This window comes from Sus scrofa, chromosome X (genome assembly GCF_054392235.1).
Source record: "Sus scrofa isolate SSC_HxYL_T2T_F1_AM1 chromosome X, Sscrofa_HxYL_maternal_Yorkshire_Landrace_v2.0, whole genome shotgun sequence".
NCBI lineage: Eukaryota > Metazoa > Chordata > Mammalia > Artiodactyla > Suidae > Sus > Sus scrofa.
Window position 1 is genome coordinate 80,556,983 of NC_139401.1, and position 24,912 is coordinate 80,581,894.

General features: G+C 37.3%; 1 long non-coding RNA gene across 1 annotated transcript; it reads right to left on the bottom strand.

Moving 5' to 3' along the window:
* Positions 1-18,157: 18,157 nt before the first annotated feature.
* LOC146394683 (uncharacterized) lies at positions 18,158-24,873 on the bottom strand. Its single transcript, XR_014834876.1, has 3 exons — positions 24,693-24,873; positions 22,097-22,212; positions 18,158-21,160 (listed from the first exon to the last, which is right to left on the bottom strand). It is a non-coding gene; the product is annotated as an uncharacterized LOC146394683 (long non-coding RNA).
* Positions 24,874-24,912: the final 39 nt, after the last annotated feature.

The window sequence follows — 24,912 nt, forward strand, 5'->3', positions numbered from 1 at the left end:
TCTCATTTGGGGTAGATTGGTAGCAGTTATCCAGGCTGGGAACCTATACCAACCTGGGCCAAAAAAGAAGTGGTTAACAGAATTCAAAGAGTCATGTGGAAAGGGCCTCTTGACAGGAGCTGTGACCTTTGGACTAGCGCCACAACTAACCCACAAGGACCTGCTTAGCTAAAGGAATAAATATCTTTACCATCCTCTGGATAGCATACTGTGCCAGCTAGAAACAAGACTGTAAGGGAGCTGGGTTCTGTTATCCAAATAGATGAGCCTTGTGGCCAAAGAACAATGTAGAGAAAAGTAGAGGGTGGAGCCAGAAAGGCAAATATATAGTTCTGAGAACCAAGCCTTGGGACAGTCCAATGCTTAGAAGTCTAGTAAAACTAGGATGGACGAGCAAAGGAGACTGAGAAGGAATAGCCAATGGCTAGCAAGAAAACCAAGGGAGTGTGATATCCCAGAGCCAAAGAAAAGTGTTCTAAATTGTAGGGATGTAAGATATTCAACTGTATCACATAATGATGGCTCAAAAATACAAGGACTGAAAACTGGGTACTGAATGAGTTTGGCAAGGTAGATGACACTAGTAACTTTGGAAAGAGAAGTGCAAAAATAAATGAAAACTACTCAAATGAGAACAAACAGAGGCTATTTATTCAGAGCTATCAATGGCAACTCAATCAGCCACTATCACCTGCACTTTTCAGATACTCAAAAGCTCACAGAAGAGTTAGAAAGCTTTATAATGGGGGAAAAAAGGAGAGGATTCAGTATTGTTTTGGTTGGACATTGTGAGCATGGGGAAGGTAGAGGTGGGCTAGCTATAAGAGAACCATCTTACATGGTTGGTTTGATGATCATATTTGGCTTTCTCTGGTTGGTCTAAGTTGGAAAAAAGAGACATAAATTAGGGAAGCTGGCAGTCATTGACCAAGTCCTAACACATTTGGGCCAACTGCCGCAAAAGTTATGGTTTGGCTATCTAGACTGGCTACAGAAGTTGTGAGTTGGAGTTCTATTTTTCAAAAATGATGTGGCTACTGTCTATTTGTACAGTCAGTTTCTTGGGAGTTTCAGTGGAGTACTGCAGGCAAAGGAATAATTCCAGTGGTGAACCAGTGAGGGTACAGTCAGAAAACAATTATTCTAAGTATTTCAAATAAAGAAAATTTAATATAGGAGACTGGTAATAGATAAGCTATGAAAACTAATGGAGGACAGTAAGGCAACATAAAGATTAGCAATGAGAGGCAGGTACTCCCACCCCTAGAACTGAAGGAATAATAGAAGGCAGTGTATTACCAGAGCCCAGACACCAGTCTAATCCAGCAGGGGCTAAAACCACTACAGGAACTGCCTAGGGCCAAAGAAGGAAGCACTGTGTGGTGGAAACTAGAGCTATGAGGGAACACAGCTAGAGGACACTGATACTGGAAAGGCTGTCTGAGAAAAGGAAAGCGGAGGGAAAATATAGTTTCTCCTATCCGCTCACCTTCCCATTAATGTTTCTCACTGGCTAACTCCAGTGAGAAGCAAGCTGACAGGGATCCTGGAGAATACAGCTTACAGGTGTTAGTCCCCAGGTAGTTTACACCAGAGTGGGGAAAGGGTGAAAAATAAGAGTACAAACAGGCGTATTACTGATCTAAATGGGTTCAAAAGAAAATGGGGCACCTCTGAAAAAGTTGGTTTGTTAGGACTAATCCTCCTGCTATGATCACTTAAAACTGCTAGATGAACTTTTTTCAAAATTAAATAAAGTCCTATCAACAGAGAAGGAAACTGCCAGATCTGGGGAAGAGCCAGAGTTTAGAGATAAAGGCAGAGTACAAGCAAAACAAAGGTGCTTTTGTTCTGAGGGAATTTATCAAAACAGGAAAATGTATAAGGCCTTGAGGGCAAGGTGAACAAGAATCAAGGCTCAATGCCACTTAGAGCCTGCTGAAGGACACTGGTCTGTTTTAAGTTTTTCATTTTAAACAAAGCTATACAACTCTAAAAAATACACTAAAAACCACTGACTTGTACACTTTAAATTTGGTGAACTTTATGGTAGGTAATTTATATCTCATAAAGCTGTTAGAAAAATAACAAGAGTTATAAGTGATATCATATGGTATTTGTCTTTGTCTTTCTGGCTCATTTCACTCAGTATGAGATTCTCTAGTTCCATCCATGTTGCTGCAAAGGGCATGATGTCATCCTTTTTTTTTTTGGCTGAGTAGTATTCCATTGTGTATATATACCACATCTTCCGAATCCAATCATCTGTCGATGGACATTTGGGTTGTTTCCATGTCCTGGCTATTGTGAATAGTGCTGCAATGAACATGCGGGTGCACGTGTCTCTTTTAAGTAGAGTTTTGTCCGGATAGATGCCCAAGAGTGGGATTGCAGGGTCATATGGAAGTTCTATGTATAGATTTCTAAGGTATCTCCAAACTGTTCTCCATAGTGGCTGTACCAGTTGACATTCCCACCAGCAGTGCAGGAGGGTTCCCTTTTCTCCACAGCCCCTCCAGCACTTGTTATTTGTGGATTTATTAATGATGGCCATTCTGACTGGTGTGAGGTGGTATCTCATGGTAGTTTTGATTTGCATTTCTCTTATAATCAGCGATGTTGAGCATTTTTTCATGTGTTTTCTGGCCATCTGTATATCTTCTTTGGAGAAATGTCTATTCAGGTCTTTTGCCCATTTTTCCATTGATTGATTGGTTTTTTTGCTGTTGAGTTGTATAAGTTGCTTATATATTCTAGAGATTAAGCCCTTGTCGGTTGCATCATTTGAAACTGTTTTCTCCCATTCTGGAAGTTGTCTTTTGGTTTTCTTTTGGGTTTCCTTTGCTGTGCAAAAGCTTTTCAGTTTGATGAGGTCCCATGGGTTTATTTTTGCTCTAATTTCTATTGCTTTGGGAGACTGACCTGAGAAAATATTCATGATGTTGATGTCAGAGAGTGTTTTGCCTATGTTTTCTTCTAGGAGTTTGATGGTGTCCTGTCGTATATTTAAGTCTTTCAGCCATTTGGAGTTTATTTTTGTGCATGGTGTGAGGGTGTGTTCTAGTTTCATTGCTTTGCATGCAGCTGTCCAGGTTTCCCAGCAATGCTTGCTGAATAGACTTTCCTTTTCCCATTTTATGTTCTTGCCTCCCTTGTCAAAGATTAATTGACCCTAGGTGTCAGGGTTAATTTCCGGATTCTCTATTCTGTTCCATTGGTCTGTCTGTCTGTTTTGATACCAGTACCACACTGTTTTGACGACTGTGGCTTTGCAGTATTTCTTGAAGTCTGGGAGAGTTATGCCTCCTGCTTGGTTTTTGTTTCTCAGGATTGCTTTGGCGATTCTGGGTCTTTTGTTGTTCCATATAAATGTTTGGAATCTAATATCCAGCACAAATGAACATCTCCTCAGAAGAGAAAATCATGGACTTGGAGAAGAGACTTGTGGTTGCCTGATGGGAGGGGGAGGGAGTGGGAGGGATTGGGAACTTGGGCTTATCAGACACAACCTGGAATAGATTTACAAGGAGATCCCGCTGAATAGCATTGAGAACTCTGTATAGATACTCATGTTGCAACAGAAGAAATGGTGGGGGAAAAACTGTAATTGTAATGTATACATGTAAGGATAACCTGACCCCCTTGCTGTACAGTGGGAAAATAAAATAAATAAATAAATAAATAAATAAATAAATGAAAAGAAAAATAACAAGAGTGACAAAAAGATATTTTATGATGAAAAATTGAGAAAATTTACCACTAATATATCCTCAGGAAAGGATATTCTAAAGCATGCATTCCAAAACAGGAGGGTAATCACAGATGGAAAGTCTAAACAAATAAAATGCTAAATGCGTAGGTAAATCTTAACAGATACTTACTCTATAAAACAGTGACATCAATAATCTTGATGACTTTTGAAGTAATAAATAAATAAATAAATAAATAAATAAGATAGAATAGGAGTTCCCGTCGTGGCGCAGTGGTTAACGAATCCGACTAGGAACCATGAGGTTGCGGGTTCGGTCCCTGCCCTTGCTCAGTGGGTTAACAATCCGGCGTTGCCGTGAACTGTGGTGTAGGTTGCAGACGCGGCTCGGATCCCGCGTTGCTGTGGCTCTGGCGTAGGCCGGTGGCTACAGCTCCAATTCAACCCCTAGCCTGGGACCCTCCATATGCCGCGGGAGCGGCCCAAGAAATAGCAACAACAACAACAACAACAACAAAAGACAAAAAGACAAAAAAAAAAAAGATAGAATAAAATTCATGGCACAAAAGGGAATGACAGACTTCCCTGGTGGCCTAGTGCTTAAGGATCTGGCATTGTAACTGCTGTGGCTCATTGTCACTGCTGTGGAGAAGGTTCAATCCCTGACTCAGGAACTTCTGCATAATCCTGGCCAGGGAATTTCTGCATGCCATGGGGCATGGGGAAAAAAAAAAAAGGTAACGAACAAAGGATGATAAAGGAAGGATCCAGAGTTTAGCAACAGCTGGCATTTGTTATCATCAATAGAGCTGCAAGTGCAGAGAAGGAAATAGTGTTGCCAGAGCCCAAGGAAAGTTAAACTTGGAAGAAGCTTGTCAGTGAGGCTTGTGGCCACTGGGAGACAAGGCTTCTGCCAAAAACTAAGCGCTGAAACAAGAAAGCTATAGGACAGAAGGAACAATAAATCTTAGCTGTTTAAATTCCAAGCCCTTGCTTATGCCTCCCCCTGGACAAACCCAAAGGAATAGGAACATCAAAAGGCACAAAAAAAGAATGAAAAGGAAAGCCAGAGTAGAAAGAAAAATTTCCAACAGGTTTAACCAGCAAAGAAGTAATATTCTGAATATATAAAGAACTGAAAAATCAGTAGGAAAAAGGCAGACAATCTGAGAAAAAAATTGACATAATCAAGCACTTCACAGAAGAGAAAATCCAAAATAGAAATAATTTACACATGAAAAAGTGCTCAATTTTATCAGTAAGTTTGGAACTTCTGGAACTTTGTCAGTAATTTTGGAAATAATATTATATGCCTACAAGATTGGCAAAAATTAAAATTAAAATCCTGGGAATATCAAAGGTTAGCAAAAATATAGAGCCATAGGAATTTTCATACACTGCTAGTGAAAATGAAAAGTGACAAAATAACTTTGAAAATTGTTAGGCAATGTCTAGTGAACTTGACTCTCTCTCTCTCTCTCTCTCTATATATATATATATATACTCTATAACCCAACAATTTCAATACTAGGTATTTACCCTCAAACTTATGTACATATGCACCTAGATAAATGCACAAAAATGTGCACTGCAACATTGTCTGTAATATGTCCCAAATGGAAATAATACAAATATCCATCAATAGTAGCACAGGTAAATAAACTAATAATTAATGGAATATTCTACAGCTTCATAACATTATAAATGAATGAACTACATCTATACATAATAGCACAAATGAAACTTATAGATATTGACTGAAAGAGGCAAGTCACAAAATAATATAGGGTATAATTCCATTCTTTTAAAGTTCTAAAAGTACTGATCAAATTAAATAATGGTATATGGTTTAGTGATGCATAGATAAGTAATAATGCATTAAAAAGAAACATGGAAATGATTTTTAGGTTCTCCATTTACTCAGTATTTATTAAATACCTACTGTATGCTGTATAACCCAGTTATAATAATTGCCTTTAAGGGGCTTACAATAATCAGAGATGGCCATCTAGACACAAATTTATTAAGAGCTTATTATGTGACACCATATATGCTTTAGAAAAATGAAATGAATAGGAACTGAATATAGAGTTTTGTATAATAACCAAGACATTATTTTTTTACCGTGTTCAATTTTATCTAGTTAATGCAAGTGAACAAATGTAGTTTCATTATTTTTATTTGTTTTAAGATCTATCATCCACTATCTCATCAATTAGTAATAAATCTCTAGACATGGCCAGAACCCAAGATCTTACAACATTCAGTCTCTCCAATTAAACATCAATTTCTCATTTATTCATTCAATATTCACTGACATTCATTACATGTAAAGGCCTGGAGTTGACACAAAGGTATAAGCTATTCCTTCTCAAAAATGATCTCAATTCAATGGGAATACATTTAAAAAGTAGACAATACAATCTAATGTGATAAATGTGTGAAGAATGATCACAATAGGTTACTACAGGTGCAGTTAGGAAGGAGTGATTATTCGGTATCCTGAGAGGTCAAGCAAAGGTTTTCTGGAAAATATGATACATGAACTAAATTTAAGGAGATGAGTAGAATGCAAACCAATGAAAGTAATGAGGTGGGGCATAAGGATACTACGGGCAGTATAAAAATCACGTGTAAAGATTATATGGAGCAGTACGGCATGTTCTAGAATTTAAAATGGTATGGAAAGACTAGAGATTAGGGTGCAGTGGATTGAGTGGTCAGCAGTAAAGTTGTTGGTGACATAGACAAGGACAGATCATGAAAATCCTTGCCTACCAATGAAAATTAACTTTCAAACATACTTCAAAAACTTATTTTCATATGAAAGAAGGGTACACACAGAAAAGGAAGGAGCCAGGGTATCTTCCCATGACAGTGAACAAAAAATTTTAAAGAAAATTCCAAAAGATGAGACTTCCACTAGCATGAACCAAAGGAGTGTGGATGTCAAGGGGCTATATCTGTAACTTGCACCGATGGTATTGCATTTGTCTTTCTATTTGAAGTGAGTGAATATGTATGTGCTACAGCAGTCATGCTGAAGAGTAAGTGAAGGAGATTGAGGAACACTTCCCTCTAGACTCCATCTTAATCAGAGAGAATAAAGATTTGTTAGATCAGCTCTATAAATACTGAAGGAATCCAAAAATGTGGTTTTTCAACAATGAGGAAGGGAATCAGAACCTAATTTAAGCATCTAGAGAGAAGGATGACATATTAAGAGGCATGTAGTTAAGAATAAAGTCTTAGAGGCACATAGTCAAGTATAAAGCTGCTCACAGACAAGCTATTTCCAAACCTCCCTGGGAAGAGCAGCATCCTTTGATATATAGACAATTGTGAGGAGATTAAACGGGATTCCAAATAAAAACTAAGGTAGACAGTCTAGGAACTTGATACAAGAAGATGGAGAGAAAAAAAAATGAAGAAAACTGCAACCCTGAACATTATTCTGACAACAAAAATTGAGCAGTGATTTGAAAGTGAGATTTCATAAGTCTGAATTTGCTTTATACGATTTTTCATGATTTATTTCCCTCCCCATCCATTATCTCACCAACATTTAAGCATATTTTTGTCGAATAAAATGAAAAAATATACACCAGTAGTGGTAATCTTCACCAAAAAATTATGAGCACATTCGTTTAAGGTTTTTCTTACATAAAGTATCTTCAGATTCATAATTACCTGTCAGTTTTTCTCTGCCTCCTGCTTTGGTTATAGAACAAATTTTTTTCTTTCTGTGGGCTATTGTAGAGCAACTGAATTTGAATAAGACCTCTGTACCCTGCCCAATGGAAAAATATTTAGATAGCATGATTTCAATAAGGCAGCATCAACGATGCTTTGTATAACAAAGACATCTATTACAGTGTCTTCAAAACTAGAAATCATCCCTCTAGGAATATTTCAATGAAGAGGTAAATTTCAGATACTGGAACACTGTATCTTCTTGTCTCTCAACAATTAGCTCTGATTCCTTTTAGGAGAGAACAAACCTTTGTGAATCACACTCCCTGAATGCACATAACAGGCTAGTGAACTCTCATTGTCTCCATAAACCCCTTCCCCTCAAAGTTGCTTACAGACTTCCTCTGGTGGCGTCAAGGTTTAGACTCATTAAAGTTGAGATGATCTGCCTGGAGGTGCTGAAACTGAAATTACAGGGTGAGGATCAAAGAAGACTGACAAAGCAAACCAGCCACTATCATTTATTTGCTAAAATAACACCAGTAATTGCAACATTAGTTGAACAGTAATGACGGAATCTATCTCCCCACTGTGGTGGTGGAGTTTTGATGATGCCATCCCTATGGTAACAAATTTGGATATCCTACTAACAAAATGTAACCAAGACAGGAAGCAGTGGTCATGAGGGAACCAGGGGATTTAGAGTAACTTTCTTACCCTTCTTACCCTTATTATTATTACTCTTTTCTACTATGTGTAAATTAGGGTGTGTGTTGGAAGAAGGTGAGCTGCAAGATACTACCATTTTTGAGCTCTGTCCAAGCTACTCTAAGATTCTTTCTATGCATTTTCTCATTCAGTGTATCTCATGTTTATTTGCTATCTCCAGCTGGAGATAATTATAAAGGTCACCAATGGTTCTGCATCACCTCTGAGTAACAATATTAAGAAAACCCAATATTAAGATGCACATACCATCAACGTATTTTTTAACATTGGTATTTGTATATCACACTTCAGTATATACATAAATGCATTATAGTGTCATTATTATCTCAGCATAATGCTCATCTTATCTATATATTACAAATAAAGTCAACTTGGCTTTTGGGTACCTGAATGCCTTGCTTTTAGTTCTTGTCAGCCCTCTGGTACAAAGGCTAGATTGTTTAACGTGCCAAGTACTGGCTGGAGAGGTGGTTTTAAGTACGTCCACAAATTCTTTGATATCAGATATCACTCCCTTTAAGAAGTTGATCCCAATTCTCCTGCATTCAGTGTTTGCAGATTTAGTGACCTGCTGCAAAGGAATAGAATAAAGTAGAAAAGACAGCATGTAACTTCAGAGACTAGGTCAAAAAAGATGCTGTGACTTCCTCCTCTCTCTTAGATCATGTGATTCAGGCTATGCCAGGTGCTTATGCCATGAGAAGAAATATGGGAGTCATTTAACAGCCACATGAGTGAGCCATTTTAGAAGTTGATCCTCCTGCCCCATTCAAGTCTTCAAATGATTGCAGCCCAGGTTGAATCATGAATGAAATTTCATAAGAGACTCTTCCATTTTAGCCACTCCTGGACTCCTAACCCACAGGAACTGTGTAACATAATGAATCTTTGATGCCTTGTTAACTACTGGGGTCATCTGTCATACAGTAGTAGATAACGAACAAAACTGAGATTCCGTTCTAAACAAGATGGACAACTCAAAAAAAACACTAACACTTATCTGACTACTTCTGGTTCACTACTTCTGATTATTCTGCCTTACTTACCATATTGGATTTTTTTAGATATCAATTCTGACCTGATCAAATTCAAATTCTCAAAACTCTGGCACCGATTTGGAACATTGGTCATTCACAGGTGGCCAGTAAATTAATCTGTCTAATCCTAGCCCATTTATGTTTAGGATTATCCCCCACCCCATGCCTTGAATTCAAGTCATTATGGGTCATAACACTACCTATTTTGCTTATATTTTCATTCTGCAACAAACATTACTGGCTTATTATATTTCAATAATTATGCTAATTACTAAGGATATAAAACTAAGTAAGAGCCAATCTCTGCCCTCATAGATTCATTGTCTGTGACACAGATTGTTACATCCCTCCAATCTCATTTCCCTTTCTTACTTTAGTAATAGAAACCCATGTTTTGCCTGAGCATATGACACACCAGATAATTAGCATATCCCCCAGACTTCCTCTAGGCCACATAGATAACTAAGCTCTTTCTAATAAGTATTTCTGCCACTTTTGAATCATGTCCATATAGAGAGAAGGTGTGGCCTTCACTTCCTTGCCCTCTTCTTGCTGGCTGGAATGCACTAATGAAAAAAAATATTGGATTAGATATTTTATTTTATTTTATTTTATTTTATTTTATTTTATTTTATTTTAGGGCTGTACCTGCAGCATATGGAATCAGAGCTTCGAATGAAGTCTATACCACAGCCACACTATGTATTGAAGCCACATCTGCAATTGAGACGCATATATGACCTACACCACAGCTCGTGGCAATGCCAGATCCTTAACCCACTGAATGAGGCCAGGGATTGAACCCGCATCCTTCCAGACACTATGTTGGGTTTTTAACCTGATGAGTCACAATGGGAACTCCCTGGATTACACATTTTAGAAGATAAAGTGGAAGTCTAGGTGGAGAATAATGACAAAGATTATTCCTTGCCCAAACTCTACTAAGGCTCCTCTAAGCTTTTTCAACTGTGCCTCAACTTTTAGACTTCTGTGTTCATCTCTGCATTGTTTAATTTTAGCAAGAATCTTAAGTCAAGTTTGGCTAGAATTCTCTATCTCCAATATCTGATGACTCTCAATATCTAAATGGGATGGATCCTCAACCTCCACAATCCTCCTGGTAATGTCTGACCTCCTTGGCCTAACTTCAGTAAGAATCCTGTTAGGTCAGTTTAGCTAGAATCCTCCTTACTCCCGATGTTTCCTCTTACTAATTTTTCCATCCATTGACCCCACCCTGTTACTTGGCTATAAATTTTTACTTTTCCATATTACATTCAGAATTGATGGGAGTTCCCGTCGTGGCGCAGTGGTTAACGAATCCGCCTAGGAACCATGCGCTTGAGGGTTCGATCCCTGCCCTTGCTCAGTGGGTTAAGGACCCGGCGTTGCCGTGAGCTGTGCTGTAGGTTGCAGACGCGGCTCGGATCCTGTGTTGCTGTGGCTCTGGCTGGCGTAGGCCGGCGGCTACTGTTCCGATTCGGCCCCTAGCCTGGGAACCTCCATATGCCGCAGGGGTGGCCCTAGAAAAGGCAAAAAGACAAAAAAAAAAATAAAATAAAATAAAAGAATTGAGACCAATCTTTCTCCCTCACTGCAAGACTCCATTGCGGTGGTCCCTTTATTGTGATAGCCATTCCTTGAATAAATTCTTCCTTAATATTTCTAACAAATTTCAAGAATAATTTTTTCTTTAAACATATCAAAACAACAAATTAGAAGGAATGAAGCTACTGTAACAGTTCTGGACAGCTTATGCTTGGACTTGTCCATGATAAATTTCTGTCTTGTTTAATTTATCTAGTGAATGCATAGTCTGATGAGACTGACATGCAGACAAGTAATTTTAACACAATATTCTATACAAAGCTAAGCGTAAAGTCTTATGAGAGCATAGCAGAGGGAGCAAATGACTTGCTTGCTGGGAAAAGGATCAAGGAGTCTCCCAGGATGTTCATTCAGGCTGACATCTCAGTTTGTCCTGAGCTTGATGAACTTGATAACTCCAGCATTAAAGTAACACAGACTGCCACTTTCAATGTTTTCATCCTCTCCATCTATGCTTGCCTATTCCTTGACATCTTTTTATACTACAGCTGATGATTTCTGAGGACATATCATTCTCTTTAAACCATTCCTACATAAAAATTACGGGAATTTTTCAACAATAGACACAAATTTCTATTCCCCATGCAACAACAATACAAGACAAATTGGTGTGATTAACTTTAATATATCATCCAAATCCTTATGATATTTCTGGAAGGGTGGGGTAAACAAAATGATTGAAGATATTTCTAATTGGTTAGAGTAAAAAGTTATCTTACATAGTTAATATTTTACTCTGAGTTTATGGTAAAAATATTATTCAACAGGTTGACCTTTTGTCCAGGAATCATTGCTATATAACAGAGTAAAGTTCACATAAAATACTATGTTTAGCTTTCAACATCCTACCATTTTTACTATGTGGAAAATATCTAATTGTCAAATTATGTGCAAAAATCTAACTGAAAAAGAAATATTTTAGAGGTGAAAGTCTTCACGTTCTCTTCTTAGTCCTTTTTTTCTATAGATTAGATAGGATCCACAGATTTATGCTAAGGTGTCAATGGGTAATATACATTCATATGCTAGTACTTCCAAAGATTTTTAACAAATAAGTATCTCTCTTCTTAACCAAAGGGATAAATTGTACAAATCTACTTATTATTATGCTACTTGTAACTTTTCACAAACCTAAATCAACTAGAATTTACTGAAAATCAATTATACATGTGATGTGCGGGGACAAATGTTTAAAATTGCATTGGGGGAAACTGTTACACATAAAACACTTAGAGGATAACATAAAACAAATGTAATCAAGTGCTAAGTATTGTGGAACTGGTAGCAAATGCATTAGCAATTTAGAAAAGGTCACTATATTGGGAATGATTAAGGAAGGAGTATGAACTTTATGGAAGGGTAATTTAGAAGAGCTAGGGGAAGCTTTCATTAGGCCTTCAAATTATACCAATGACATGTTTCTATATATAAAATATATGAAATATATTTATATAATAATAAAAATAATTTATAAGTACAATTATTTATATGCACTTCACTTATAAAAACAGATAATGTATAGTATATATAATTTATTTTGATAAAAACATTTCAGTTGCATAACTAGATATTTTACATATGTACACTGTAGAAAAGTGCAATAGGGTCTACAATTATTTATTCCCCCTTTCCTTTAAGATGATGTACATCCATTCTCATTTACTGTCATACGATTTGCAGCACGCTCTGTGGGCATAATATACCTCATCACTCTATTGCACAGGACTTATTTCCAAATGAATACAACGAGACTTAGAAAAAAAACAAAAGGCATGTAAAAAAGAGCAGAAGTCTTATGCCCAAAAAGGTGCAATTAAAAAACAGTGTAAATTGGTGCAACAACCATGGAGAACAGTATGGTGTTTCCTCAAAAAACTGAATATAGAACTACCATATGATCTAACAATCCCACTCCTGGGCATATATCCAGACAAAACTACAATTCGAAAAGATGCATGCACCTGTATATTCACAGCAGCACTATTCACAATAGCTAAGATATGGAAGCAACCTGAAAGTCCTTCGGCAGATGAATGGATTAAGATGTGGTACATGTATACAATAGAATACTACTCAGCCATAAAAAGAATGAAATAATGCCATTTGTAGAAACATGGATTTAACTAAAGATTCTCATACTAAGTGAAGTCAGGAAGAGAAAGAAAAATAGCATATGATATCACTTATATGTGGAATCTAAAATATGGCACAAATGACCTTATCTACAAGACAGAGAAAGATTCACAGACGTAGAGAACAGACTTGCGGATTCCAAGAGGGGGTGGTGGGAATGAATGGGATGAATGGGGAGTTTGAGATTGATAGTTGCAACCTACTACATTTAGAATGGATTAGCAATGAGATCCTACTGTACAGCATAGGGAACTCTATCCAGTCTCTTGGGATAGAACATGATGGAATAAATATAAGAAATGGAATGTGAGACAGAATTAAGAGGGCAGAGTAGAAGAACTGGAGCTCATCTTCTCATAAAAACAACAAAATTACAACCAACTGTTGAATAACCTTCAACCAAATACACTGGAAATTATCAAAAAAGATATCCTACTCCAAAAGACAAAGAGAAGGCCATATCAAGAAGGTAGAGGGGCGATTACACAACATGAGTACCTCATACCTGCCAGGTGGGTGGCCACAGACTGAAAAGTTACTATATCATAGAGGCTCACTGAAGGGAGTTAGCATTCTGAGCTACACGTCAGGTTCACATGTCTGGGGATGGGGCATTAGAAGGAGGAGCCACCAGAGCATTTGGCATTGAGGGCCAGTGGAACTTGTGTGCAGAAGCTCCACAGGACTAGGGGAAATGGAGACTCCACTCTTGAAAGGAGTACAAAGGCTTTTGTGTGCACTGGGTCCAAGGGCAAAGCAGAGACTCCATAGGAATCTGAATCAGACCTGACTGCAGCTCTTGGAAGACCTCATGGGAAAACAGGGGTGACTGTAGTTTGTTGTGGGGGAAGAACATTGGAGACAAAGGTCTTTGGAATAATCATCAGTATGTGCTCTTTAGAGGTGGCCATTTTGGAAGAATATGGCCTGACCCATTAGGGCTGAGAAACTCCAGGCCAGACAAAAAAGTCCATGGGAACACAGCCCCACCCATCAGCAAACAGTCTGCCTAAAGACCCTCCAGGCACACAGCTGCTTCTAATCACCCCCAGAGACAAAGCCCCACAAAACAGAGGGATAAGAATAGCTCCACCTACCAGTAGTCAGGCACCAGTGTCCCCAATCGGGAAGCCTATAGCAAGCCCCTGTACCAATTTCAGGCACAAGGAGGGTGGACACTAGAAGTAAGAGAGGCTACAACTCTACTGTCTATAAAAAGGAGACCCTGCCAAAAATCTATACAAAATGAAAAGGTAGTGAATTATGACTCAGACAAAGGAACAAGAAAAAAAGCCAGAGAAACAGCTAAATGATCTGGAGATTACCAACCTCCATGAAAAAAACCATAGACTAATTATAGTAAAGACGATTCAAGATCTTGGAAATAAACTGGAGGAAAAGACTGATAATTACAAGAGACATTGAACAAAGAAATAGAAGACAAAGATTAAGCAAGCAGAGATGAAAAATGCAATAAATTATTAAAAATTCACTAGAAGTAACCAAGAGCAGAATAAAGGAAGAAAAAGAATAAATAAGTGAGGTAGAAGACAGACTTGTGGGAATCACTGATGCATAACTGAAAAGAGAAAAAAAATTGAAAAGAAATGATGACAGTCTAAGAGAATTCTGGGACAACTTTAAACACACCAACTTCTGTATTATATGGGGGCCAGAAGGAGGAGAGAGAGAAAAGGGCAGAGGAAATATTTGAAACATTAATAGCCGAAAATTTCCCTAACCTAGGGAAGGAATCATTCACTCAAATCCAGGAGGCACAATGACTACCAAATAAATAAAGCCAAGGAGGAACACTGCAAGGCACATATTAACCAACCTGAACAAAACTAAAGGCAAAGAGAAAATACTGAAGGCAGCTAGGGAAAATAAATAAATGACATACAAGGGAACCTGGATAAAGTTATTGGCTGAGTTTTCAGCAGAAAACCTGCAAGCCAGAAGCGGTGGAACCATATATTTAAAGGTGATGAAAGGAAAAACATCCAAGATTACTCTACCAGCAAGGTGCTCATTCAGATTTGAAGAATAAATCAAAAGCTTTACAGACAAGCAAAAGCTAAGAGAATTCAGCACCACTAAAGCAGGTTTATAACAAATAATAATGGGACTTTTCTAGGTGGAAAAGAAAAGGCCACAACTAAAAACAAAAACATTTAAAATGACAAGGCCCGCCAGTAAAGGCATACATATAGTAAAGGCAGGAAAACATCTGCACACAAATATGCTACCAGGAGTTCTCATCATTGCACAGTGGTTAATGGATCCGACTAGGAAACATGAGGTTGTGGGTTCGACCCCTGGCCTTGCTCAGTGGGTTAAGGATCCCACGTTGCTGTGAGCTGTGGTGTAGGTTGCAGATGCGGCTCGGATCCTGCATTGCTGTGGCTCTGGCATGGGCCAGCGGCTACAGCTCCATTAGAACCCTAGCTTGGAAACCCCCATATGCCACAAGAGCTGCTCAAGAAAAGGCAAAAAGACAACAAAAAAAAAAAAACATGCTACCAAAACCAGAAATTGTGAGAAGAGGGTACAAATGCAGGCTACTGGAGATTCATTTGCAATTAAGAGACCAAAACTTAAAACAATCTTTTATATTTATAGACTCCTATATCAAAACTTCATGGTAACTGTAAACTAAAAATCTGTAATAGATACACACACAAAGAAGAAAAAGCAATCCCAATACAATATTAAACCATAAGAAAATAGAACAAAAAGAAGAAGGGAAGAAAAAAGACCTACAAAAACAAATCCAAAAAATTAATAAAATGGCAATAACATACATATCAGTTCTACAGACACAGAAAAACTGAAAATGAGAAGATGGAAGAAAATATTCCATGCAAACAGAAATCAAAAGAAAGCTGGTGTAGCAATACTCATATCAGACAAAATAGTCTTTAAAATAAAGAATATTATCAGAGACAAAGAAGGACATTACATAATGATCAAAAAATCAATCCAAGAAGATAAAACAATTATAAATATACATGCACCCAACATAGGATCACCTCAATATATAAGGAAACTGCTAACAACCTTAAAAGGAGAAACTGACAATTACACAATAATAATGGGGGAATTTAACACCCCACTTACAGCAATGGACAGATCATTCGGACAGAAAATCTACAAGGAAACACAGGCCTTAAATGATGCATTAGACCAAATGGACTTAACAGATATTTATGGAATATTCCATCCAATAGCAGCAGAATACACACTCTTCTCAAGTGCACATATAACATTCTCTAGGATAAATCACATTCTGGCCAAAAAATCAAGCCTCAGTAAATATAAGAAAATTGAAGTCGTATCAAGCATCTTTGCAACTACAACACTATACAACTGGACATCAACAAAAAGAAAAAAACTGCAAATAACACAAAACACATAGAAACTAAACAACATGCTGCTAAACAACCAATGAATTACTGAAGAAATCAAAGAGGAAATTAAAAAATACCTAGAAGCAAAATACAACAAAGACACAACAATACAAAACCTATGGGATGCAGCAAAAGCAGTTCTGAGACGGAAGTTTACAGCAATACAGGCCTACCTTGGAAAACAAAAAACAACCTAACTTTATACCTAAAGCAAGTAGAGAGAAAAAAACAAGAAAATCCCAAAGTTAGCAGAAGGAAAGAAATCATAAAGATCAGAGCAGAAATCAATGAAATAGAAATGAAGAAAACCACAGAAAAGATCAATGAAACAAAAAGCTGGTTCTTTGAAAAGATCAACATTGATAAACCCTTAGCCAGACTCATCAAGAAAAAAAGAGAGAGGATTCAAATCAATAAAATCAGAAATCAAAAAGGAGAACTTACAGTGGACTTTAGAGAAATACAAAGGATCAAAAGAGACTAATACAAGCAGCTATATGCCAATAAAATGGACAACCTAGAAGAAATGGACAAATTCTTAGAAAAGTAAAATCCTCCAAGACTAAATCAAGACAAAATAAAAAAGATAAACGGACCAATCACAAGTACTGAAATTGAAACTGTGATTCAAAATCTTCCAACAAACAAAAGTCCAGGACCAGATGGCTTCACAGCTGAATTCTATCAAACATTTAGAGATGAGCTAACACCTGTCCTTCTGAAACTACTCCAAAAAATTTCAGAGGAAGGAACTAGCATTGTTTTGAAAGTCCTAGCCACAGCAATTAGAAGAAAAATAAATAAAAGCAATTCAAATTGGAAAAGATCAAGTAAAACTGTTGATGTTTGCAGATGACATGATACCATATTGAGAAAATCCTAAAGAGACTACCAGAAAACTGTTAGATTTGGTAAAGTTGCAGGATACAAAATTAATACAGAGAAATCAACCGGATTTCTATATACTAACAACGAAAGATCAGAAAAAGAAATTTAGGGACCCAATCCCACTTACCATCACATCAAAAAGAATAAAATACCTGGGAATAAACCTATCTACAGAGGCAAAAGACTTGTACTCTGAAAACTGTAAGGTGCTGATGAAAGAAATCAAAGATGACACAAACAGATGGAAAGATAGCCCATGCTCTTGGACTGGAAGAGTCAATATTATCAAAATGACTATACTATACAAGGCAATCTACTGATTCAATGCAATCCCTATCAAATTGTCAAAGACATTTTTCACAGAACTTGAACAAACTATTTTAAAGGTTGTTTGGAAGCACAAAAGATCCCAAATAGCTAAAGCCATCCTGAGAAAGAAAAATGGAGCTGGAGGAATCAGGCTCCCTGACTTCATACCATAGTACAAAGCTACAGTCATCAAAACAGTATGGTACCGGCACAAAACAGAAATATACATCAGTGGAACAGGATAGAAAGCCCAAAATTAAACCCTTGCACCTATGTTCAACTAATCTATGACAAAGGAGGCAAGAATATACAATAGAGAAAAGCTAGTCCCTTCAATAAGTGGTGCTGGGAAAACTGGACAGCCACATGTTAAACAATGAAATAACACCATACACAGGAATAAACTCAAAATGGATTAAAGACCTATATATAAGACCAGATAAAACTCTCAGAGGAAAACATAGGCCAAACACACTCTGACATAAACCATAGCAATATCATCTCAGATCCACCTCTTAGAGTAACGACAATAAAAACAAAAATAAACAAATGGGACCTAATTAAACCTAAAAGACTCTGCACAGCAAAGGAAACCCTAAACAAAATGAAAAGACACCCACAGAGCAGGAGAAAATATTTTCTTTTTTTTTTTTTTTTTTTTATTTTCCCACTGTACAGCAAGGGGGTCAGGTTATCCTTACATATGTACATTACAATTACATTTTTCCCCCACCTTTTGTTCTGTTGCAACATGAGTATCTAGACAAAGTTCTCAATGCTATTCAGCAGGATCTCCTTGTAAATCTATTCTAAGTTGTGTCTGATAAGACCAAGCTCCCGATCCCTCCCACTCCCTCCCCCTCCCATCAGGCAGCCACAAGTCTCTTCTCCAAGTCCATGATTTTCTTTTCTGAGGAGATGTTCATTTGTGCGGGATATTAGATTCAAGTTTTAACTGATATCATATGGTATTTGTCTTTGTCTTTCTGGCTCATTTCACTCAGGATGAGATTCTCTAGTTCCATCCATGTTGCTGCAACTGGCATGATGTCATTCTTTTTTATGGCTGAGTAGTATTTCATTGTGTATATATACCACCTCTTCCGAATCCAATCCTCTGTCAATGGACATTTGGATTGTTTCCATGTCCTGGCTATTGTGAATAGTGCTGCAATGAACATGGGGGTGCATGTGTCTCTTTTAAGTAGAGTTTTGTCCGGATAGATGCCCAAGAGTGGGATTGCAGGGTCATATGGAAGTTCTATGTATAGATTTCTAAGGTACCTCCATACTGTTCTCCATAGTAGTTGTACCAGCTTACATTCCCACCAGCAGTGCAGGAGGGTTCCCTTTTCTCCACAGCCCCTCCAGCACTTGTTATTTGTGGATTTATTAATGATGGCCATTCTGACTGGTGTGAGGTGGTATCTCATGGTAGTTTTGATTTGCATTTCTCTTATAACCAGCGATGTTGAGCATTTTTTCATGTGTTTTCTGGCCATCTGTATATCTTCTTTGGAGAAATGTCTATTCATGTCTTTTGCCCATTTTTCCATTGATTGATTGGTTTTTTTGCTGTTGGGTTGTATAAGTTGTTTATATATTCTAGAGATTAAGCCCTTGTCAGTTGCATCATTTGAAACTGTTTTCTCCCATTCTGGAAGTTGTCTTTTGGTTTTCTTTTGGGTTTCCTTTGCTGTGCAAAAGCTTTTCAGTTTGATGAGGTCCCATGGGTTTATTTTTGCTCTAATTTCTATTGCTTTGGGAGACTGACCTGAGAAAATATTCATGATGTTGATGTCAGAGAGTGTTTTGCCTATGTTTTCTTCTAGGAGTTTGATGGTGTCCTGTCATATATTTAAGTCTTTCAGCCATTTGGAGTTTATTTGCATGCATGGTGTGAGGGTGTGTTCTAGTTTCATTGCTTTGCATGCAGCTGTCCAGGTTTCCCAGCAATGCTTGCTGAATAGACTTTCCTTTTCCCATTTTATGTTCTTGCCTCCCTTGTCAAAGATTAATTGACCCTAGGTGTCAGGGTTTATTCTCTATTCTGTTCCATTGGTCTGTCTGTCTGTTTTGATACCAGTACCACACTGTTTTGACGACTGTGGCTTTGCAGTATTTCTTGAAGTCTGGGAGAGTTATGCCTCCTGCTTGGTTTTTGTTTCTCAGGATTGCTTTGGCGATTCTGGGTCTTTTGTTGTTCCATATAAATGTTTGGATTGTTTGTTCTAGTTCTGTGAAAAATGTCATGGGTAATTTGATAGGGATCGCATTGAATCTGTAGATTGCTTTGGGTAGTATGGCCATTTTTACAATATTGATTTTCCCAATCCAGGAACATGGAATATCTTTCCATTTCTTTACATCTTCTTTGATTTCTTTGATGAAAGTTTTATAGTTCTCGGCATATAGGTCCTTTACCTCCTTGGTCAGGTGTATTCCGAGGTATTTGATTTTGTGAGGTGCAAATTTAAACGGTATTGTGTTTTTGTATTCCTTTTCTAATATTTCATTGCTGGTATACAGAAATGCAACTGACTTCTGAATGTTCATCTTATATCCTGCCACTTTGCTGAATTTATTAATCAGTTCAAGGAGTTTTGGGGTTGAGTCCTTAGGGTTTTCTAGGTATAGTATCATGTCATCTGCATACAGTGACAGTTTGATCTCTTCTCTTCCTATATGGATGCCTTTTATTTTTTTTGTTTGTCTAATTGCTGTGGCTAAGACTTCCAAAACTATGCTGAATAGCAGTGGTGAGAGTGGGCATCCCTGTCTTGTTCCAGAGTTGAGTGAGAAGGGTTTCAGTTTTTCCCCCATTGAGGATTATCTTAAATGGCTTTATCATAAATGGCTTTGATTATATTCAGGAATGTTCCCTCTATACCCACTTTGGCGAGGGTCTTGATCATGAATGGATGTTGAACTTTGTCAAATGCTTTTTCTGCGTCTATTGAGATGATCATATGATTTTTGACTTTTTTTTTGTTAATGTGGTATATGATGCTGATTGATTTGCGTATGTTGAACCATCCTTGTGAACCTGGGATGAACCCAACCTGGTCATGGTGTATAATTTGTTTGGTATGTTGTTGGATTCGGTTGGCTAAGATTTTGTTGAGAAGTTTTGCATCTATATTCATCAATGATATTGGCCGATAGTTTTCTTTTTTGGTGGTATCTCTGTCTGGTTTTGGAATGAGGGTGATGGTGGCCTCATAGAATGTCTTTGGGAGTATTCCTTCTTCTTCAGCCTTTTGAAAGAGTTTAAGGAGGATGGGCACCAATTCCTCTTTATATGTTTGATAGAATTCACCTGTGAAGCCATCTGGTCCTGGACTTTTATTTGTAGGGAGTGATTTTATGACCTCTTCAATTTCATTTCTAGTGATCAGTCTGTTCAGTTGGTCTGTTTCTACTTGAGTCAGTTTTGGCAGGCTGTAAGATTCTAGAAAATTGTCCATTTCTTCCAGATTGTCAAACTTGTTGCTATACAGTTGTTCATAGTATTCTCTTATGGTGTTCTGTATTTCTGCTGTATCCGCTGTGATTTCTCCTTTTTCATTTATAATTTTGTTTATTTGGGTTCTTTCTCTCCTCTTTTTATTGAGTCTGGCCAGGGGTTTGTCAATTTTGTTTACCTTTAGGAGAAAATATTTTCAAATGAAGCGACTGACAAGGGATTAATCTCCAAAAGATATAAACACCTCCTATAGCTGAATAGCAAAAAAAAAAAAAAAAAAAAACACAACCCTATCAAAAAATGGGCAGAAAATCTACACAGACAATTCTCCAAAGAAGACAAACATATGGCCAAAAAACACATGAAAAGATGTTCAACGTCACTAATTATGAGAGAAATGCAAATCAAAACTATTCTGAGGTACCACCTTACACCAGCCAGAATGACTATCATCAAAAAGTCTATAAACAATGCTGGAGAGGGTGTGGAGAAAAGGGAATCCTCTTAACTCTGTTGGTGGGAATGTAAATTGGTGCAACCACTATGGAAAACAGTATGGAGATTCCTCAATAAAGACAAAATTACCATATGATCCAGCAACCCCATTCCTGGGCATATATCCAGACAAAACTATGACTCGAAAAGATACATGTACCCCAATGTTCACTGAAGTACTATATACAATAGCCAAGACATGGAAGCAAACTAAACGTCCACTGACAGAGGGGTTGATAAAGATGTGGTACATATACACAATGGAATATTACTCAGCCATAAAAAGGAATGAAAATAATGGCATTTGCAGCAACATGGATGGACCTAGAAATTATCATTCTAAGTGAAGTTAGACAGTGAGACACATCATATGCTATCTCATATATGGAATGTAAAAAAAAGGATACAATGAATTTCTTTATAGAATAGATACTAACTCACGGACTTTGAAAAATGTTTTCCAAAGGAGACTGTGGGGAAAAGAATGGGTTGGGGGTTTGGGATGAAAATTCTATAGAACCAGGTTGTGATGATCATTGTACAACCATAAATATAATAAAATTCACTGAGTTAAAAAAATAAAAATAAAAAATAAAAGGGAAAAAATAGTTTTACTAACCTGAAACAACTGTCTTGTACTTCTGACTTTAAAAATCTCTGCCATTTTCCAACAAGAATGTCCTGAAAACATTCCATCTTTCCAAGCAATGATGAATGAGCATCAATTAAAAGTAGCTAAAAGAATAAAAACCACTAATGTATTTTATACAGTCACTGATCAGTTACTGACATGTAATATTTCATTTTCTTTAGGACATTAAGAGATGTTGTGTACCTAAAAACAACAGCTTGTGTGATAGTGCATCTATCATCACATGCATTATAAAAGCAAGAAGAACATAAATTAGTTTCTGCCTGCTAAAGTGTAATTATTTGTAAAATCATTACTTGGCACTTTAACAAATTGACACAATGAAGTTAATGATCCCTAACATATTAAAATTTGGAATTTTTTTTTTTTTTGCTCACTGCATTCCTAAACCTTAGTCAATGTTTAGTGGTATAAGTGACATCATATGGGGGATACTAGCTTAAATTTTCTGCTAAATGATAGTAGCACTAAATACTATTATTCCTATATACATTTATACAACTCTTAGTGAAAATTAAACAATGTTACTAGGTCAAAGTTCATTTTTCATTACATTACACCTTATTAATAATATAGTTTCATAGATAATCACAGTACAAACTACTACAAACAAGGGTATTATCTTGGCATAGAAAATGACTAAGGATGAGAGCTTACTAAATATGAAGTAGGGTTTTGTTTTGTTTTGATTTTTTGTCTTTTTAGGGCCGCAACCAGGGCATATGGAAGTTCTCAGGCTAGGGGTCAAATTGGAGCTGTAGCCGCTGGCCTACACCACAGCCACAGCAACGCCAGATCAGAGCCGCATCTGCAACCTACACCACAGCTCAAGACAATGCCGGATCCTTAACACACTGAGAGAGGGCAGGAATCGAACTCTCGTCCTCATGGATATTAGTCAGATTCATTACCACTGAGCCATGATGGAACTTCTGAAGCAGACTTTTTCAAATTTTAAATTCGTTTTGATACAATATTAATTTTAAAAAGATAATAGGGCTAAATCTAATATTAAAATATATGAAGTATCTGTACCTTTTTAGCCTAAATACAGAAGGTCTTAAATCATCTTGCCACAACTTGCCACATGTATTCAATGTGTTTGGGAGTTTGAAAAACTCTTTCAAAGCTCAGCAGCTATACAACTGCTGTGAAAACATCTGATCTTAACAAATATCCTACAATTTAAGTGTGAATAATCTGCTCAACTGTATGTAAGAGATATATTTGAAAACAGTTTCAACGTTTTAGACAGTGCCAAGTACATTAGAAGTTGTTAATGAACTCTAGATTATTTTAAAATCTTAGATTTCTTTCAGTATCACAGTACAATTGTTTCAAGTTCCACAGAGGTTTAAATAATGTGAAATCTATAGCAACAGATCACATAAAGAGAAAAGCAAAACTTTTTCCCTATTACAGAAAGTAATGTGAGATAGAAACAGAGTATGAGTGTCAAACTTCCTGGATTCAAAGCCTAGCTTCAACACTTACTAGATGTACAATATGGTCAAATTACCTAACATTCCTGTATCTCGGTTTCTTCATGTATAAAATGGCAATGAAAGTACGAACTTCATAAGGTTGTTGTGTAGATTAAATGAATTGATATACTCAAGTCACTCAATGTTTGCTTTAGTTTACTGCTCTGACCTACAGATACATAATCAGCAAATATTCTTTTACATGGAGCTTTTAGAATAAGACAAATAAAAATACAGGAAGAGCTGTATCGTGAGACAAAAACGTCTACCTTGTTACATGGAGGTTATTTTCAGAAGCAACCAGAAGAAAATATAATTCCTTTTTAGAGCTTGGGGGATTATTAGGGGATTAAGGAGTTATTGCTAATTTTCTAAAGTTAGGTCCCAGACCCATTCTCCTTTGACACATATGGTACAGGAAATCCCCAAAAAGGATGGTCAATGAGTAGCTTGGAGAATTCATCTCAATTCTGTCTTACTAATTTTTATATGTAAAAAAGTAATAGTACATCATCAAATATCCATCAGTCAATCCAAGAGACCAGTGTGGGTGTTCCTTTGCCATTGCTCTAAATGCGTTATTTTTCTACTGATAGTTCAATTCTTGAAAATTTTATTAGCCGTGAAAATTCTCCTACCTCAGACATGCAAGAAAACCTAAGGTTTAAGGGTGTGGGAATTTATTAAAAATTCTAATACCAAAGGTAGGCAGTAACAGGCCTAAAGAAAGCGATGCTATCACAGCAAACAGTGAACTTTGCATTTTCTTTTATTACAGTTACACACACAGATTTTTAATTAAAAAAAAAAACCTTAAAACCTAAGCTGTTAGAGTGGCGAGTCCCAACTGAGACTTTTAACAGTTCCTCCTTTCCCAACACGCCCTCAAAAATCCTTGAAGAGAAAACAGACACAAGCCAAGAGGGCGGGAGAGGAGGGGAGAAGCAGAGAGAGGAGAAACAGAGAAGGCGAGAGGGAAGTTAGGGATAAGAAAAAGTAAGAGAAGTCGGGTGGGGGGGGAGGACAAAAGGACCCTTGAAGCCTCTGCTTTCTCCCTGTCTGGTAACTTAATTTCGTACCTTCACGCAGCCTGCAGGGATGTCGGAAGCGACCAAGCCACCAAAAGCCGCCCGCTGTTCCCCCTCCTTTCAGTTCCTGCCGCCTAAGCAACTAATGTCGGACAAGCATAAACTCCATCACAATGGGACCCCAAGGGTATCTGTAGGCAATGCTTCCGGCCAGCCAGAACCGCCCAGTTTCAGTTTCAGAGCGTTAGCCGCCGCGCTCTGGCTGCGCTCC